Raw genomic sequence first — 21,033 nt, forward strand, 5'->3', positions numbered from 1 at the left:
CGTGTGTCCAGGGTAAGGGAGACAGAATGGGCAGAATCTGCTATTTACAATCTGCTGCTTTCTCTCTCCAAACCAATAGTGAACGTTCCTGGTTTAGTTCCGTCGGGAGCTGTGTGTAAGAGGCAGAGTGAAGCAGGAACTAGTTCCGGAACATGGAGTGAGTGGGGGAAGGGAGAGGCCATTTTCGGGCTGTGTGTGGACAGTGTAAGCTAGCAGAGAAGTAAATCACCTCGCTCTTTCAAATCATTGCTGCTTTCTTTCCCCGAATCAGTCGTGAATGTTCCTGATTCAGTTCCAATCTCACCGTGTCTGTTGTTCTTGGACAGTGAACAGTGGAAACACAGCCTGACAGTGAGGATGTGGGGAGTTTCACAAAGTGCATTTATTGCAGGCACCAGGAGAGGAGTGTGGGAGAAGATATTTTAAAGATGGATTATATTGTTTTGGTGAGCTGAATTCTCCAGAACCAAGTTGCTGGTGATCGAGAGATACATTGTCGCTCCCTCAGATACATCATATTCTCCCCCGCATCCATATCTTAAAACTTCTAATATTCTCGTATTATTATTCTCAGAGCAAAATTCTTCAACCAGCCAGAACAAATGTGATCTTTCCTCCACCTGGAACACAAGGAACAGTGCAGGCAGCTTCATCTCACACACAGTAAGTAGATTATCACTTACAGAGCGCAGAGACACAGAACTGGCCTCAATCCTATTATCACAGGCAGCAGAAGCTGTCAGACCCACAATGATCTGAAGTGGCAGAGTTACATTGTGAATCTTACAGCCACATGGAGCAGTAAAATCAGATACTGTTTCACCATTGAAACAGATCACACTGACACGTACATTAAACACCCACACTCACTTGCCAGAAACTGGCAGGTAGAGAATAAAATCAACTATCAGAAAAAATGTCAAATAGAACGTATGAACTACACTCTTATATCAGAAGCTGATGGGTACAGAGCAAAAGCCATATTCATGTTTCAGAATCTGACAGATTCAGGTATTTAACCCCCCCGAACATACCAGAAGATGATAGGTGCAGAATGAAATCCACGTTCCCGTACCATAGTCTAACCGATACAGTATACAACACACACCCACATATACGAAAGTGACAGTAACAGAATAAAATTCACACTTGCATACCAGAGAGTGACAGCTAAAGTGTAAATCCCATCTGCACATATCGGAAAACTGAAAGGCAGTAAGTAAAATTGTTACTTGCATCACAGAAACTGATAGGGGCTGAGTAAAACCCACATGCACACATCAGAAAAATGACACGTAGAAAGCAAAATCTTCACTCGCGTATCAGAGAAATACAGGTAAAAAGTAAAATTGATTCTTACGTTCACATACCAGAGACTGGCAGATACAGAGTAAATTCCACACTCACATAGCAGGAACTGACAGGTACTGTCTAAAACACACAATCAAGTAGCAGGAACAAATAGGTACAGATTAAACCCAGACTAACATACCAGAGACTGAGCAGCACAGATTAAACCTCAACACACACCAAAACCTGACCGGTACATAAAAATAAACACACTTGCATATCAGAGACTGAGCGATACAGTATAAAACCCACATACACACATCAGAGGCTGACATATTAAAATCCATATTCCCATAATATAAATTGACATACTCACTTACCAGTAATTGACAACTACAGGGTAAAGACCTCTCTTCCATACCAGAAACTGACAGGTACAAAGGAAAACCCACTCTGAATTAAGCAGAAACTGTCAGGTATAACGTAAGGTCCACAATCGCACATCAGCACTTGATAGGTACAGAATAAAACCCAGACTCTTATAACAGAAATGGAGAGATACAGAGAAAGGCCCACATTCACATACCAGAGACAGATAGATACAGAGTAAAACTCAGACTCATTCACCAGAACATAAACACTCACCTCCAGGACAAAAATTGACAGTTAGAAAGTAAAACGAATACTCTATCAGGAATTGGTGGTACAGAGTAAAACAATACTAACATACTGGAGAATGATGGGTATGGAGTAGGGCTCACATTCACATAATAGAGATGGACAGGTACAACACAAAACACACACACTCACACACCAGGAATGGAAAAATACAAAATGAAACCCACAGGCAATTACCAGAAATTGACAGGTACAGGATAAAACCCGCACTCTCCTATCAGAAACTGACATGCAGACATACCAGTGATGGGCAGATACGGGGTCAAACCCAGGCTCCCATACCAGACAGCCACAATATTACTTCTATATTTACCTGTCAATGGATCAGAGAGTGAAAATATCAGTATTTATCCTATAATCACCGGTCAGTCCCACACTGACACTGCACCGGAGATTGAAAGTTGCAGTGTCCATCCTACACTCACCTGTCAATCAGAATCTGTCACATCGTGTCATAAAATGAGAGAGGCAGTATCTATCCAACACTCACCTGTCACACAGTGTCAGAGAAGGACAGGCACTATCTATCCAACACTCACCTGTCATCAGAAACTATTACATAGAATGAGAGAATAACAGAGACAGTATCTATTTAAAAAAAAAACTCACCTGGCAATCCAACTCTGCCTCACTGTAGCAGAGATTGAGAGATGCAATATCTATCCTATGTTAACAAATATATCCCATATTGATAGCAGTATCAGAGAATGCGAGGTATAGTGTCTATCCCATAATCAGCAGTCAATCCTAGAATGATAGACAGCATCAGAAAGTGACACATAAATTGTCTAGTTTACCATAACCAAGCAATTTAAAACTGTTCCATTGTACCAATGAGTGACAGAAATAATATCAATCCCTTTTCACCGGAACAGTGAGTGTAGAATTGAAACCTGCCAAACTCAGCACCTCAGGGGAGGAGAGGGAGGGGAACCAGTGAATGTAGAATTGAATTCAGCACCTTCAGGGGAGAGAGAGGGAGGGGGACCAGTGAGTGTAGAACTGAACCCAGCCAGAGTCAGCACCTTCAGGGGAGGAGAGGGAGGGGAACCAGTGAGTGTAGAACTGAACCCAGACAGAGTCAGCACCTTCAGGGGTGGAGAGGGAGGGGGACCAGTGAGTGTAGAATTGAACCCAACCAGAGCCAGCACCTCGAGCAGAGGGAGAGAACCAGGGAGTGTAGAACTGAAACCCAGCCAGAGTCAATACCTACAGGGGAGCAGAGGGAGGGGAACCAGTGAGTTAGAACTCTACTCAGCCAGAGTCAGATCTTCAGGGGGAGGTGAGGGAGGGGAACCAGTGAGTGTAGAACTAAACCTAGCCAGAGCTAGCACCTTCATGGGAGGGGAACCAGTGAATGTAGAATTGTACCCAGCCATGTCAGCACCTTCAGGGGAGGAGAGAGAGGGGAACCAGTGAGTGTAGAACTGAACCCAGCCAGAGTCAGCACCTGCTGGGGAGGAGACGAGGGGAACTACTGAGTGTGGAACTGAACCCAGCCAGAGTCAGCATCTTCAGGAGAGGGGAACCAGTGAGTGTAGAATTGAACCCAGCCAGAGTCAGCACCTTCAGGCGAGGGTCGGTGAGGGAGGGGATCCAGTGAGTGTAGAACTAAACCCAGTCAGAGTAAGCACCTACAGGGGAGGAGAGAGAGGGAAACCAGTGAGTACAGAACTGAACTCATCCAAAGTCAGCACCTTAAGGGTAGCAGAGGGAGGGAGCCAGGGAGTGTAGAACTGAACCCTGCCAGAGCCAGCACCTACAGGAGAGGGGAACCAATGAGTGTAGATCTGAACCCAGCCAGATTCAGCACCTTCAGGAGAGGGGAACCATGTTGAACTGAACCCAGGCAGAATCGGCACCCTCACGGGAGAGAGAGAGAGAGAGGGAGGAGGACCAATGAGTGTATAACTGAACAGAACCAGATTCAGCACCTTCAGGGGAGGGCTCCAGTGAGTGTAGAACTGAACACAGCCAGAGTCAGCACCTTTAGGGGAGGAGAAGGAGGGGAACCAGTGAGTGCAGAACTGAAGCCAACCAGACTCAGCACCTCGAGTGGATCCGAGGGAGGGGAAGCAGTGAGTGTAGAACTGAAGCCAGCCAGAGTCACACCTTCAGGGGAGGAGAAGGATGGGAACCAGTGGGTGTAAAACCGAACCCAGCTAGTGTCACACCTTCAGGGGAGGGGAACCAGTGAGTATGTAGTGAACCCAGCCAGAGAGAGACCTTCAGGGGAGGGGAAGCAGTGAGTGTAAAAGTAAACCCAGGCAGAGTCAACACCTTTAGGAGAGGGCAACCAGTGAGTGTAGAACTGAACTCAGCCAGACTCCGACGTTTAGGGGAGGGTCGGAGAGGGAGGGGAACCAGTGAGTGTAGAACTGAACCCAGCCAGACTCCGACGTTTAGGGGAGGGTCGGAGAGGGAGGGGAACCAGTGAGTGTGGAACTGAAAGCAGATAGAATCAGCATGTTAAGGGGAGCAGAGGGAGGAAAACCAGTGTGTACAATTTTAATCGAGCCAGAATCAGCACCTTCAGGAGAGGGGAACCAGTGAGTGTAGAACTGAACCAATCCAGAGTCAGCACCTTTAGGGAGGAGAGGGAGGGAACCAGTAGGTGTAGAGCTGAACCCAGCCAGAGTCCGACCTTTAGGGGAGGGGAACCGATGAGTGTAGACGTGAACCCAGCCGGAGTCGGCATCTTCAGGGAGGGGAACCAGTGAGTGTAGAACTAATCCCAGCCAGAGTCAGCACCTTCTGGGGAAGAGAGGGAGGGGAACCAGTGAGTGTAGAACTGAAGCTAGTCGGAGTTAGCACCTTAACGGGAAGAGATGGAGGGTAACCAGTGAGTGTAGAACTGTACCCAGCCAGAGTCAGCACCTTCAGGAGAGGTGAACCAGTGAGTGTAGAACTGAACCCAGCCAGAGTCAGCACCTTCGGGGGAGGGGAACTGATGAATTTAGAACTGAATCCAGCCAGAGTTAGCAGCTTCATGGAAGGAGAGTGAAGGGGAACGAGTGAGTGTAGAACTGAAGCCAGCCAGAGTCAGCACCTTCAGGGGAGCTGAAGGAAGGATCCAGTGAGTGTAGAAATGAAACCAGCCAAAGGCAGCACCTTCTGGGGAGGAGAGAAACAGGAACCACTGAGTGTAGAACTGAACCCAGCTAGTGTCACACCCTCTTCAGGGGAGGGGCTCCAGTGTGTGTAGAATTGAACCCAGCCAGAGTCAGCACCATCAGGGGAAGAGAGGGAGGGGAACCGCTGAGTGCAGAACTGAACCCAGAGAGATTCAGCTGCTTCAGGATAGGGGGAACCATGTAGAACTGAACCCAGCCAGAATCAGCACCCTCAGGGGAGAGAGTGAGAGAGTGAGAGAGAAGGGGACCAGTGAGTGTACAGCTGAACAGAGCCAGATTCAGCACCTTAAGGCGAGGGCTCCACTGAGTGTAGAATTGAACCCAACCGCACCATCAGGGGAACAGAGGGAGGGGAACCAGTGATTGCAGAACTGAAGTCAGCCAGACTCGGCACCTTCAGGAGAAGAGAGGGAGGGGACCCAGTGAGTGTAGAATTAAACACAGCCAGAGTCAGCACATTCAGGGGAGGAGAAGGAGGGGCACCAGTGAGTGTAGAACTGAAGCCAGCCAGAGTTAGCACCTTAATGGGAAGGGAGGGAGGGGAACCAGTGAGTGTAGAACTTTACCCAGCCAGAGTCAGCACCTTCAGGAGAGGGGAACCAGAGAGTGTAGAACTGAACCCAGCCAGAGTCAGTGCTTTCAGGGGAGGGTAACTGATGAATTTAGAACTGAATCCAGCCAGAGTTAGCAGCTTCACGGGAGGAGAGTGAAGGGCAACGAGTGAGTGTAGAACTGAAGCCAGCCAGAGTCAGCACCTTCAGGGGAGCTGGGGGAGGGATGCAGTGAGTGTAGAAATGAACCCAGCTAGTGTCACACCTTCAGGGGAAGAGAAGGACAGGAACCAGTAAGTGTAGAACTGAACGCAGCTAGTGTCACACCTTCTTCAGGGGAGGGGAACCAATGAGTATAAAAGTAAACCCAGCCAGAGTCAACAGCTTCGGGAGAGGGGAACCAGTGAATGCAGAACTGAACCCAGCCAGAGTCAGCACCCTCAGGGGAAGAGAGGGAGGGGAGCCAGTGAGTGTAGAATTAAACACAGCCAGAGTTAGCACCTACAGGGAAAGAAAAGGAGGGAAACCAGTGATTGTAGAACTGAACCCATCCAAAGTCAGCAACTTAAGGAGAGGGGAACCAGTGACTATAGATCTGAACCCAACCAGAGTCAGCAGCTTCAGGGAAGGGGACGAGATGGAACCAGTGAGTGTAAAAGTGAACACAGACAGTGTCAGCACCTTCAGGGAGGGGACGAGAGGGAACCATTGAGTATAGAATTGTACCCAGCTAGTGTCAGCACCTTCAGCGGAGGAGAGGAAGGGGTACCAGTGAGTGTAGAACTGAACCCAGCCAAAGTCAGGAACTTAAGGAGAGGGAAACCAGTGACTATAGAACTGAACCCAACCAGAGTCAGCAGCTTTAGGGAAGGTGACGAGATGGAACCAGTGAGTATAGAATTGTACCCAGACAGTGTCAGCACCTTCAGGGAAGGAGAGGTTGGGATGCCAGTGAGTGTGGGCATCTTCAGCAGAGGAGAGGGAGGGGAACCAGTGAGTGTAGAACTCAACCCAGCCAGGAGAGAGGAACCATGTAGAACTGAACCCAGCCAGAATCAGCACCCTCGGGAGAGAGAGAGAGAGAGAGGGTGGGGGGACACCAGTGACTGTACAACTGAACAGAGCCAGATTCAGCACCTTCAGGGGAGGGCTCCAGTGAGTGTAGAATTGAACCCAGCCAGAGTCAGCACCATCAGGGGAAGAGAGGGAGGGGAACCAGTGAGTATAGAACTAAACACAGACAGAGTCAGCACCTTTAGGGGAGGGGAGGAGAGGAGAGGAGAGGGAGGGGAAACTGTGAGTGTAGAACTGAACCCAGCCAGATTCAGCACCTTCAGGAGAGGGGAACCATGTAGAACTGAACCCAGTCAGAATCAGGACCCTCAGGGGAGAGAGAGGGAGGGGGACCAGTGAGTGTATAGCTAAACAGAGCCAGATTCAGCACCTCCAGGGGAGGGCTGCAGTGAGTGTAGAATTGAACCCAGAGAGTCAGCACCATCAGGGGAAGAGAGGGAGGGGAACCAGTGAGTGTGGAACTGAACGCAGACAGAATCAGCACTTTAAGGGGAGCAGAGGGAGGAAAACCAGTGTGTGTACAATTTTAATCGAGCCAGAGTCAGCACCTTCAGGGGAGGGGAACCAGCGAGTGTAGAACTGAACCCAGCCAGAGTCAGCACCTTTGGGGGAGGAGAGGGAGAGAACCAGTAGGTGTAGAACTAAACCCAGCCAGAGTCCGACCTTTAGGGGAGGGGAACCAATGAGTGTAGAAGTGAACCCAGCCGGAGTCGGCATCTTCAGGGGAGGGGAACCAGTGAGTGTCGAACTAATCCCAGCCAGAGTCAGCACCTTCTGGGGAAGAGAGGGAGGGGAACCAGTGAGTCTAGAACTGAAGCCAGCCAGAGTTAGCACCTTTAACGGGAGGAGAGGGAGGGCAACCAATGCGTGTAGAACTGTACCCAATCAGTGTCAGCAGCTTCAGCGGAGGAGACGACAGGGAACCAGTGAATGTAGAACTGTACCCAGCCAGAGTTAGCACCTTCAGGAGGGGGGAACCAGTGAGTGTAGAACTGAACCCAGCCAGAGTCAGCACCTTCAGGGCAGGAGAGGGAGGGGAACCAATGAGTGTAGAAGTGAACCCAGCCAGAGTCAGCAGGTTCAGGGAAGTGGAGAAGAGGGAACCAGTGAGTATAGAATTGTACCCAGCCAGTGTCGGCACCTTCTGGGGGAGGAGAGGGAGGGGAACCAGGGAGTGTAGAACTGAACCCAACCAGTGCCAGCACCTACAGGAGAGCAGCGAGATTGAAACTAGAGAGTGTAGAACTGAACCCAGCCAGAATCAGCACCTACAGGGGAGGAGAGGAAGGGGAACAATGAGTTAGAACTCTACCCAGCCAGAGTCAGATCTTCAGGGGAGGTGAGGGAGAGTACCCAGTGAGTGTAGAACTGGACCTAGCCAGAGCCAGCACCTTCATGGGAGGAGTGGGAGTGGAACCAGTGAGTGTAGAACTGCACCCAGCCAGAGCCAGCACATTCAGGGGAGGAGAGGGTGGGGAACCAGTGAGTGTAGAAGTGAACCCAACCAGAGTCAGCAGCTTCAGGGGAGGGTTGGAGAGGGAGGGGAACCAGTGAGTGTAGAAGTGAACCCAACCAGAGTCAGCACCTTCTGGGGAGGAGAACCAGTGACTGTACAACTAAACCCAGACAGAGTCAGCATCTTCAGGTAACGGGAACCAGTGAGTGTAGAACTGAACCCAGCCAGAGTCAGCATCTTCAGGTAACGGGAACCAGTGAGTGTAGAACTGAACCCAGCCAGAGTCAGCACCTTCAGGGGACGGAAACCAGTGAGTGTAGAGCTCAATGCAGCCAGTGTCAGCATCTTCTGGGGAGGGAAACCAATGAGTGTAGAACCGAACCCAGCCAGAGTCAGCACCTTCACGGTAGGATACGGAGGGGAACCAGTGAGTGTAGAACTGAGCCCAGCCAGAATCAACGCCTTCATGGGAGAGGAACCATTGAGTGTAGAACTGAACCCAGCCAGAGTCAGCACCTTCAGGGGAGCTAAGAGAGAGGAACCAGTGAGTGTCGAAATGAACCCAGCCAGAGTCCGCATCTTTAGGGGAGGGAGCGGAACCAGTGAGCGTAGAACTGAACCCAGCGAGAGTCAGATCATTTAGGGGCAGAGATGGATGTGAACCAGTGAGTGTAGAACTGAACACAGCCAAAGTCAGCACCTTAATGGGAGCACAGGGAGGGAAACCAATGTGTGTGGAACCGAACACCGCCAGAGTCAGCACCTTCAAAGGCGGAGAAAGAGAGGAAAAAGTGAGTGTAGAACTGAAATCAGCCAGAGTCTGCACCTTAAGGGGAGGAGAGGGTGAGTAACCAGTGAGTGTAGAACTGTACCCAGCCAGAGTCAGCACATTCAGGGGAGGAGAGGTGGGGGAACCAGTGAGTGTAGAACTGAACAGAGTCAGAGTCAGAACCTTCAGGAGAGGGGAACTAGTGAGTGTACAACTGAACCCAGCCAAAGTCAGCACCTTCACGAGAGGGGAACCAGTGACTATAGAACTGAACCCAGGCAGAGTCAGCAGCTTCTGGGGAGGAGAGGGAGGGGAATCAGTGAGTGTAGAAGAGAACCCAGCCAGAGTCAGCACCTTCAGGAGAGGGGAACCAGTGAGTGTAAAACTAAACCCAGCCAGAGTCAGCACCTTCAAGGGAGGAGAGGGAGGGGAACCAGTGAATGTAGAATTGAACCCAGCCAGAGTCAGCACCTTCAGGGGAGGATAGGGTGAGTAACCAGTGAGTGTAGAACTGTACCCAGCCAGAGTCAGCACATTCAGGGGAGGAGAGCGGGGGGAACTAGTGAGTGTAGAACTGAACCCAGTCAGAGTCAGAACCTTCAGGAGAGGGGAACTAGTGAGTGTAGAACTGAACCCAGCCAAAGTCAGCACCTTCACGAGAGGGGAACCAGTGACTATAGAACTGAACCCAGGCAGAGTCAGCAGCTTCTGAGGAGGAGAGGGAAGGGAATCAGTGAGTGTAGAAGAGAACCCAGCCAGAGTCAGCACCTTCAGGAGAGGGGAACCAGTGAGTGTAGAACTAAACCAAGCCAGAGTCAGCACCTTCAAGGGAGGAGAGGGAGGGGAACCAGTGAATGTAGAATTGAACCCAGCCAGAGTCAGCACCTTCAGGTGAGGGTTGGAGAGGGAGGGGAACCAGTGAGTGTAGAACTGAACCCAGCCAGATTCAGCACCTACAGGGGAGGAGAGGGAGGGAAACCAGTGAGTGCAGAACTGAACTCAGCCAGAGTTAGTGATGATAAATTGGGAGTGGAGGACAAGCTGCCTTCAGACATGTGATGTGTTTGAATTTCAGGACAGAGAGGGGGAAGAACGTATGGGGTGGGAAATTTCACCTTTTGAGGAACAAGAGAGGAAAGAATGTTCCATAGAATCTAGAATTGTCTGTTCTGAATTTCTGTCCTGTACTTGCAGTAATGATTTTTGTAAACTCCTTTTCCAGGGTATTCAATGGGCAGGATTTGCAGACGGGAAATTCAAACCAAACATCTGACAGAACCACTCGATTCCTCAGGACCTGAATATCATCGGCCTTAGAATGTGGAAGGAGAAATGTTTGTCTGTTCTGTCTGTGGGAACAGATTTCAAACATCAGTGTGACTGGAAAAGCACCGAGTCACACACCCTCGAGTGAGAGTGTTCCAGTGCACTGACTGTGGAAAGAGCTTTAACCAGTTACACAGCCTGACAAAACATTGCACCATTGACAGTGGGGAGAAACCATACACGTGTTGTGTGTGGACCAGGTTTCAACTGATCGTCCAACCTGGAGAGACACAAGGACACCCGCAGCATGGAGAAACGGTGGGAATGTGGAGACTGTGGGAAGGGATTCAATTACCCGTCTGATCTGGAAGTTCATCGGCGCAGTCACACTGGGGAGAGGCCATTCACCTGCTCTGAGTGTGGGAAGGGATTCACTGCCTCATCCTACCTGCTGCAACACCAGCAAGTTCACACTGGGGAGAAGCCGTTCAACTGCTCCGAGTGTGGGAAGGGATTCACTCGGTCATCCCGACTGCTGCAACACCAGCGAGTTCACACTGGGGAGAAGCCGTTCACCTGCTCTGAGTGTGGGAAGGGATTCACTCGATCAACCCGCCTGCTGCAACACCAGCGAGTTCACACTGGGGAGAGGCCATTCACCTGCTCTGAGTGTGGGAAGGGATTCACTCGGTCATCTAATCTGCTGGATCACCGGCGAGTTCACACTGGGGAGAGGCCATTCATCTGCTCTGAGTGTGGGAAGGGATTCACTCGGTCATCCAACCTGCTGATACACCAGCGAGTTCACAACGGGGAGAGACCGTTCACCTGCTCCGAGTGTGGGAAGGGATTCACTACCTTATCCCACCTGCTGCAACACCAGCGAGTTCACACTGGGGAGAGGCCATTCATCTGCTTCGAGTGTGGGAAGGGCTTTATCACCTCATCCCGCCTGCTGCAACACCAGCGAGTTCACACTGGGGAGAGGCCATTCACCTGCTCGGAGTGTGGGAAGGGATTCACTCGGTCATCCCGTCTGCTGCAACACCAGCAAATTCACACTGGGGATAGGCCGTTCATCTGCTCTGAGTGTGGGAAGGGATTCACTGTATCATCCAGCCTGCTGTCACACCAGCGAGTTCACACCGGGGAGAGGCCATTCACCTGCTCTGAATGTGGGAAGGGATTCACTCAGTCATCCAAATTGCTGACACACCAGCGAGTTCACAAGTGACTGCAGGGTTTGGATTCTGCTGTTGTCCCAGACTGAATCGTGTCCATTCTGACAGTTGGGCTTTCTTTCTGCTGATAATGATTCCCCCTATAACTGGTCTAGAGTTTAATATTCTGGATATTTGACCAATTAATCAATGGGAAAAGGGTCAAATAAAAAGTAATGCTGATTGTGTTTGCATCCATAATTCACCCTTTAAAAAACATAAGCAATAGGAACAGGAGTAGGCCATTGGCCATTTGAACCTGCTCTGTCATTTAACATGATCATGGCTGACCTGATCTTGGGCACAGCTCCACTTCCCTGGCCACTCACCATAACCCTTCACTCCATTATCGCTCAAAAATCTGGCTATCACCACCTTAAATATATTCAATGATCCAGCCTCTACAGCTCTCTGGGGTAGAGAATTCCAAAGATTTACGACCCTCAGAGAAAATATTTCTCATTTCAGTTCTAAATCCCTTATTCTTAAACTATGCCCATCCACTCTGCATCTACCTTGTCGAGCCCCCTCAGTATCATATGTTTCAATAAGATCACCTCTCATTCTTCTAAACTCCAATGAGTATAGGCCCAACTTGCTCAACCTATCCCCATATGTCAACCCCTTCATCTCAGGAATCAAACTAGTGAAGCTTCTCCGAACTGTCTCCAATGCAAGTATATCCCTCCTTAAGTTTGAGGAGATCAAAACTGTTCGCAGTACTCACCAATACCCTGTAGATTTCCTGCTTTTATACTCCACCTCCCTTGCAATAAAGTCCAACATTTCCATTGGCTTCAGAATTACTTGCTTTCCCTGCACACTAACTTTTTGTGTTTCACACACAAGGACAACCAGGTCCCGCTGTACTGCAGCATTTTGTAATGTCTCTCCATTTAAATAATAAATTGGCAGGAAAAATAAAAATACAATGTGGATAACCTCACAGTTTGTCACATTATACTCAATCTGCCAAATATTAGCCCACTCACTTAGCCTGTCTGCATCTATTTTCATATTCTTTGTGTCCTCCTCCAATTTGCTTTCCCATCCATCTTTGTATCATCAGCAAACTTGCCTACATTATATTCTGTCCCTTTTATACAAGTCATTAATATAGATTGTAAATAGTTAAGGCCGATCCCTGCAGCACCCCACTAGTCATCCTTTGCCAACCGGAAAATGACCCATTTATCCCAACTCTCTGTCTTCTGTTAGTTAGTCCACCTTCTCTCCATGCTAATATATTACCCCCAACCCTGTGAACGTTTAACTTTTGCAGTAACCTTTTATGTGGCACCTTATTGAAAACCTGGAAATCCAAATACACCACATCCACTGGTTCCCCCTTATCCACCCTGCTCATTACATCTTCAAAGAACTCCAGAAAATTTGTCAAACATGATTTCCCTTTCATAAAACCATGCTGACTCTGCTTGTCTGTATTATGCTTTTCCAAATGTCCTACTACTGGTTCCTTAATAATGGACTCCAGCTTTTTCTCAACAACAGATGTTAGGCTAACTGGTCTATAGTTTCTTGTTTTCTGTCTCCATCCTTTTTTAAATAGCGGTGTTACATTTATGGTTTTCCAAACTGCTGGGACCTCTCCACAATCCAGGGAGTTTTGGCAGATTTCAACCAACGCATCCACCATCTCTGCAGCCACTTCTTTTAAGACCCTAGGATGCAGGCCATCAGATCCAGGGAACTTGTCTAGCTTTGGTCCAGGGGACTTGTCCACCTTTAGTCCCATTGCTTATTTTTTCTTTAGTGATAGTGATTGTTTTAAGTTTCCCCCTTCCCTGTAGCCCCTTGATTATCTCTTATTGGGATGTATTTAGTATCTTCTGCCGTGAAGACCGATACTAAATATCAAAAGGGTTTTCAAATACTGAAAGCTGCAACAAATGGAGCTAAGGTTTATTAAAAAATTGATAATAAAATGAATTGAATCTGCAGGTTGGTTTTGGATTTCTCTGGGATGGAGCCGGACATGATGTGCCTTGAAATACCACCGGTGTCCAGTAGATGACGCTGTCCCTGCAATTAATTTGGACTGATTGGAGAGTGACTGCCTCCTGGAGCAGGAGGAATGAGGGCAGATCCGGGTCAGACATTGAACTTACTGCACCCCACGGGGACATCATACACTGTCCCCTCCCTGGAGCAGCTCAGGGTCAGACACTGCACCCCACAGGGACATCACACACTGCCCCTCCCTGCGGCAGCTCAGGGTCAGACACTGAACATACTGCACCCCATAGGGTCATCACACACTGTCCCCTCCCTGGGGCAGCTTAGGGTCAGACACTACACCCCACAGGGACATGAACACTACACAGGGATATTACTACCTTTAAGGTCTTGCTTTTTAATCTCTTTCCTAGCTGCTAAAATCTGCCTCCGGGGTGTCATCCCATTTTCTACCTACATCATTGATGCTGATATGGACATTTCTGTCCTGTATTCATATCATTCAGTGCGTGCAGTGTCAGAGGAGTTGTACTGATATGGACCATTACTGCCCTGTATTCATACCATCCTGTGCGTGTACTGTCAGAGGAGTTGTACGCTTCATAGAAACATAGAAAATAGGTGCAGGAGTAGGCCATTCGGCCCTTCGAGCCTGCACCACCTTTCAATATGATCATGGCTGATCATTCAGCTCAGTACCCCTTTCTGCTTTCTCTCAATACCCCTTAATCCCCTTAGCTGTAAGGGCCATCTCTAACTCCCTGTTGAATATATCCAATGAACTGGCATTAACGACTCTGTGGCAGGAAATTCCACAGGTTAACAACTCTCTGAGTGAAGAAGTTTCTCCTCATCTCAGTCCTAAATGGCCTACCCTTTATCCTAAGTCTGTGTCCCCGGTTCTGGACTTCCCTAACATCGGGAACATTCTTCCCGCATCTAACCTGTCCCGTCTGGTCAGAATCTTATATGTTTCTATGAGATCCTCTCTCATCCTTCTAAACTCCAGTGTATAAAGGCCCAGTTGATCCAGTCTCTCCTCATATGTCAGTCCAGCCATCCCTGGAATCAATCTGGTGAATCTTCGCTGCACTCCCTCAATAGCAAGAACGTCCTTCCTCAGACTTGGAGACCAAAACTGAACACAATATTCCAGGTGAGGCCTCACCAAGGCCCTGTACAATTGCACTAAGACCTCCCTGCTCCTATACTCAAATCCCCTAGCTATGAAGGCCAACATGCCATTTGGTGCCTACACCGCCTGCTGTACCTGCATGCCAACTTTCAGTGACTGATGAACAATGACACCCAGGTCTCGCTGCACCTCTTTTCCTAATCTGCCACCATTCAGATAATCTGCCTTCGTATTTTTGCCACCAAAGTGGATAACCTCACATTTATCCACATTATACTGCATCTGCCATGCATTTGCCCACTCACCTAACCTGTCCAAATCACCCTGCAGCCTCTTACCATCCTCACAGCTCACACCGCCACCCAGTTTAGTGTCATCTGCAAACTTGGAGATATTACACTCAATTCCTTCATCTAAATCATTAATGTATATTGTAAAAAGCTGGGGTCCCAGCACTGAGCCCTGCGGCACACCACTAGTCACTGCCTGCCACTCCGAAAAGGACCCGTTTATCCCTACTCTCTGCTTCCTGTCTGCCAACCAATTCTCTATCCACGCCAGTAGATTCCATGTGCTTTGATTTTGCACACCAATCTCTTATGTGGGACCTTGTCAAAGGCCTTTTGAAAGTCCAAATGCACCACATCCACTGGTTCTCCCTTGTCCACTCTACTAGTTACATCCTCAAAAAATTCCAGAAGATTTGTCAAGCATGATTTCCCTTTCATAAATTCATGCTGACTTGGACCAATCCTGTCACTGCTTTCTAAATGCGCTGCTATTTCATCCTTAATAATTGATTCCAACATTTCCCCCACGACTGATGTCAGACTAACCGGTCTATAATTACCTGTTTTCTCTCCCTCCTTTTTTAAAAAGTGGTGTTACATTTGTTACCCTCCAGTCCATTGGAATTGATCCAGAGTCGATAGACTGTTGGAAAATTATCACCAATGCATCCACTATTTCTGGGGCCACCTCCTTAATTACTGTGGGATGCAGACAATCAGGCCCCGGGGATTTATCGACCTTTCATCAATTTACCCAACACAATTTCCTGCCTAATAAGGATATCCTTCAGTTCCTCTTTCTCACTAGATCCTCGGTCCCCTAGTACATCTGGAAGGTCATTTGTGTCTTCCTTCGTGAAGACAGAACCAAAGTATTTGTTCAATTGGTCTGCCATTTCTTTGTTCCCCATTATTAATTCAGCTGAGTCCGACTGCAAGGGACCTACATTTGTCTTCACTAATCTTTTCCTCTTCACATATTTATACAAGCTTTTACAGTCAGTTTTTATGTTTCTAGCAAGCTTCCTCTCATACTCTATTTTCCCCCTTGTAATTAAACCCTTTGTCCTCCTCTGCTGAATTCTAAATTACTCCCAGTCCTCAGGTTTGCTGCTTTTTCTGGCCAATTTATATGCCGCTTCCTTGGATCTAACACTATCCTTAATTTCCCTTATTAGCCACAGTTGAGCCATCTTCCCTGTTTTATTTTTACTCCAGACAGGGATGTACAATTGCTAAAGTTCATCCATGTGATCTATAAATGTTTGCTATTGCCTATCCACCGTCAACCCTTTAAGTATCATTTGCCAGTCTATTCTAGCCAATTCGTGCCTCATGCCGTCGAAGTTAGCTTTCCTTAAGTTCAGGACACTAGTTTCTGAATTAACTGTGTCACTCTCCATCTTAATAAAGAATTCTACCATATTGTGGTCACTCTTCCCCAAGGAGCCTCGCACAACAAGATTGCTAATTAGTCCCTTCTCATTACACATCACCCAGTCTAGGATGGCCAGCTCTCTAGTTGGTTCCTCGACATATTGGTCAAGAAAACCATCCTAATACACTCCAGGAAATCCTCCTCCACCACATTGCTACCAGTTTGGTTAGCCCAATCTATATGTAAATTAAAGTCACCCATGATAACCGCTGAACCTTTATTGCACGCATCCCTTATTTCTTGTTTGATGCTGTCCCCAACCTCGCTACTTCTGTTTGGTGGCCTGTACACAACTCCCACCAGCATTTTCTGCACTTTGGTATTCCGCAGCTCCATCCATACCGATTCCACATCATCCAAGCCAATGTCCTTCCTTACTATTGCATTAATTTCCTCCTTAACCAGCAATGCCACCCCGCCTCCTTTTCCTCTCTGTCTATCCTTCCTAAATGTTGAATACCACTGGATGTTGAGTTCTCAGCCTTGGTCACCCTGGAGCCATGTCTCTGTGATGCCAATTACATCATATCCATTAACTGCTCTCTGCACACTTAGTTCGTCCACCTTATTCCGAATACTCCTTGCATTGAGGCACAGAGCCTTCAGGCTTGTCTTTTTAATGCCCCTTTAGAATTTTGCTGTAATGTGGCCCTTTTTGTTTTTTGCCTTGGGATTCTCTGCCCTCCACTTTTACTATTCTCCTTTCTATCTTTTACCTCTGCCTCCCTGCATAGGTTCCCATCTCTCTGCCATATTAGTTTAACTCCTCCCCGACAGCATGAGCAAACACTCCCCCTCGGACATTGGTTCCGGTCCTGCCCAGGTGCTAACTGTCCGGTTTGTACTGGTCCCACCTCTCCCAGAACCAGTTCAAGTGCCCCAGGAATTTGAATCCCTCCCTTCTGCACCACTCCTCAAGCCACGTATTCATCTGAGCTATCCTGCGATTCCTACTCTGACTAGCACGTGGCACTGGTAGCAATCCTGAGATTACTACTTTAGAGGTCCTATTTTTTAAATTTAGCTCCGAGCTCCCTAAATTCGTCTCACGAGGCCACATGCTGTATCTGAGATCACTCTGCTTAATGAACGATTTTACAGTGAGGTTTACACAGTATCTAAACCCTTTCTACCTGCCCTGTGTGCTTTTGGTGGGACAGTGTTGTGTGAGTTTTATTGTGTCTAAGACATCCTGTACCTGTCCCCGTGTGTCAGCAAATATGGAAACCAAAACTGCACACCGTATTCCAGATGTGGCCTCAACAATACCCTGTATAACTATAGCAAGACTTCCCTACTTTTATACTCCATCCCCTTTGCAATTAAGGCCAAGATTCCATTGGCCTTCCTGATCACTTGCTGTACCTGCATACTAACCTTTTGTGTTTCATGCACAAGTAGCCCCAAGTTCTGCTGTACTGCAGCACTTTGCAATCTTTTTCCATTTAACTAATAACTTGCTCTTTGATTTTTTTTCTGCCAAAGTGCATGACCTCACATTTCCAACATTATACTCCATCTGCCAAATTTTTGCCCACTCGCTTAGCCTGTCCATGTCCTTTTGCGGATTTTTTGTGTCCTCCTCACTCATTGCTTTTTCTCCCATCTTTGTATCATCAGCAAACTTGACTACTTTACACTCGGTCTCTTCTTCTGAGTCATTAATATAGATTGTAAATAGTTGGAGTCCCAGTACTGAACCCTGCAGCACCCCACTAGTTACTGATTGCCAACCCTGAGAATGAACCATTTATCCCGACTCTCTGTTTTCCATTCATTAACCAATCCTCTCCATGCTAACATATTACCCCCAACCCCGTGAACTTTTATCTTGTGCAGTAACCTTTTATGTGGCACCTTGTCAAATCTCTTCTGGAAGCCCAAATACACCACATCCACTGGTTCCCCTTTATCCACCCTCTTCATTACATCCTCAAAGAATTCCAGCAAATTTGTCAACATGACTTCCCCTTCATAAATCCATGCTGACTGCCTGACCAAATTATGCTTTTCCAAGTGTCCTTCTTTAATAATGGACTCGAACATTTTCCCAACCACAGATGTTAGACTAACTGGTCTATAGTTTCCTGCTTTTTGTCTGCCTCCTTTTTTAAATAGGGGCATTAGATTTTCAGTTTTCCAATCTGCTGGGACCTCCCCAGAATTCAGGGAAGTTTGGTAAATTACAACTAGTGCATCCACTATCCCTGCCACTACTTGGCTTGCATCCTAGGATGTAAGCCATCAGGTCAAGGGGATTTATCTGTCTTTCGTCCCATTATCTTACTGACTACCACTCCTTAGTGATTGTGATTGTGTTAAGTTCCTCTCCCGCTATAGCCCCTTGACGATCCACTGTTGGGATATTATTAGTGTCCTCTACCGTAAAGACTGATACAAAATATTTGTTCAGAGTTTCTGCCATCTACATGTTCCCCATTACTAATTCCCTGGTCTCGACCTCTAAGGGACCAACATTTATTTTAGCCACTCTTTTCCTTTTTATATAGCTATAGAAACATTTGCTATATCCCGTGCTGTATCTGGCCTGGGAGTGTTTGATGGGACCATGTAGAGGGAGCTTTACTCTGTATCTAACCCCGTGCTGTACCTGCCCTGCAATTGTTTGATGGGATAGTGTACAGGGAGCTTGACTCTGTATCTAACCCGTACTGTACCTGCCCTGGGAGTGTTTGATGGGACAGTGCAGAGGGAGCTTGACTCTGCATCTAACCCATACTGTACCTGCCCTGGGAGTGTTTGATGGAACAGTGTAGAGGGAGCTTTAACTATTATTGACCATGATTCCCCTCCAACTATTGTTCATATGGCCCCAGCCATTGATAGTCCTGATAACCCCTACAATGTGCCTCTGACATCCCTTCCTTTTACAGGGGATCTCTTGGCCCACCCTGTTACGTGATCGTAACTCGGAGATCACAACTAATGTCATCTCAAAGGACACCGAACTTGTCGTTAATAGACCTCCCGGTGACGGTAGCAAAACAAACAAATCGAACAGTCGTCTCCAAAGAAAACTGCACGTAGGCCCAGCCGTTGGAACATGCCAACTCAATATCGAAGGTATCTCCCATTCAAAATGCGAATACCTCCAAAGGTTGCTCAATGAACACAGCGTCGATGTTCTGTGCTTCAAGAAACACACATTGAACACACCCACCAGTTTGACACAAGAGGACGATCACAGGTCGTGACCTAATCGCATTCAATAAGCTTCCCACATATGTCCTGCCATGCTATGTTAAATGAGGCATCAAAGGCTGCACTGAACTTAAGCATACCAGTATTGCCGGAGTTTTCACTACAGCAATGGGCATAGGAGAGCTAACAATCTTTGATGTGTATAAACCACCATTCGTACAGTGGCCTGACCCACTGCTCCCTCCTAATCAACATCCATCCATCCATCTCGAAGACTTTAATAGCCACCACCCAACTTGGGCTATGCAAACGCCAATTATAATGGAGAAGTAATTGTGGGCTTCATTAGAGAATAAATTCCTCCATGTTGACGCCAAAGATCAAGGTAAGTTCCATTCGTCAAGGTTATAATCTGACACTCCTTCCTTTTACAGGGGTTCTCGCGTCCCACCTTGTTACATGATCTTAGCTCGGAAAGCACAACTAATGTAATCGCAAAGGACATCGAACGTCTCTGCAGATTATAACCCAGACCAATGTTTGCTCTCTAAAGACAGCAAAGGAAACCCAATCATGGCCTCCAGAACCATTTTCGATAACTTCCCCAACAGTCAACACAGGCCCTCGATCATCAATATCGGGATCGCAATTCCTGTCATTGCATCAACACCGGAACCACATTGGAACTTCAAAAAAGCAGACTGGGAAACCTTCCAAAGGTCAGTTGACACCAACGTCAGGTGAATTCTGCCAACCACCAATGTCTTCAACTGATTAATAGGAATTATTAAAGCTGTTGCAAAATGCAGTATACCTCAGGGGTTTAGTAAGACATATATTCCTTGTTAGACAGAGGAAAGTAATGTTCACTACCAGGAGTATTCACTGAACAAGAACCCAGACATATATTCCTTGTTGGATAGAAGAAAGTGAGGCTCATTACCAGGAGTATTCGCTGAACAAGAACCCAGACATATATTCCTTGTTGGATGGAAGAAAGTGAGGCTCACTACCAGGAGTATATGCTGAACAAGAACCCAGACATATATTCCTTGTTGGACAGAAGAAAGTGAGGCTCACTACCACGTGTATTCACTGAACAAGAACCCAGACATATATTCATTGTTGGATGGAAGAAAGTGAGGCTCACTACCAGGAGTATTCACTGAACAAGAACCAGACATATATTCCTTGTTGGATGGAAGAAAGTGAGGCTCACTACCAGGGGTATTCACTGAACAAGAACCCAGACATATATTCCTTGTTGGATGGAAGAAAGTGAGACTCACTACCAGGAATATTCGCTGAACAAGAACCCAGCCACAGCCACCACAATGCTGGAGTCCGTAAACTTGGCGAGGTGTGAAAGGAGGAGGAGCCTTGCGGAGAACACTAACTTTACTCACTCCAGCTGGAACGCGTGGGCCCTGCTCCATCAGGACGACCATCAGAATGGGCACCATTGCATCGCACTCGATAGAAACATCAAAGGCTCCGGTGGAGAAAGACTTTTATTGGCAGATGAAATGGCAGCTTTCGACAGATTTGACGGCAGCACCGAGATGGTCAACTATGTCTGATCCATTCACCCGG

The 21,033-nt window shown here is 47.6% G+C and overlaps 1 pseudogene; it reads left to right on the top strand.

Annotated features, from left to right (window-relative positions):
* The window catches only part of LOC139230236 (zinc finger protein 665-like), a 167,064-nt pseudogene that overhangs the window by 285 nt on the left and 145,746 nt on the right, over positions 1 to 21,033 (top strand).

The sequence above is a fragment of the Pristiophorus japonicus genome, chromosome 19 (genome assembly GCF_044704955.1).
Source record: "Pristiophorus japonicus isolate sPriJap1 chromosome 19, sPriJap1.hap1, whole genome shotgun sequence".
NCBI lineage: Eukaryota > Metazoa > Chordata > Chondrichthyes > Pristiophoridae > Pristiophorus > Pristiophorus japonicus.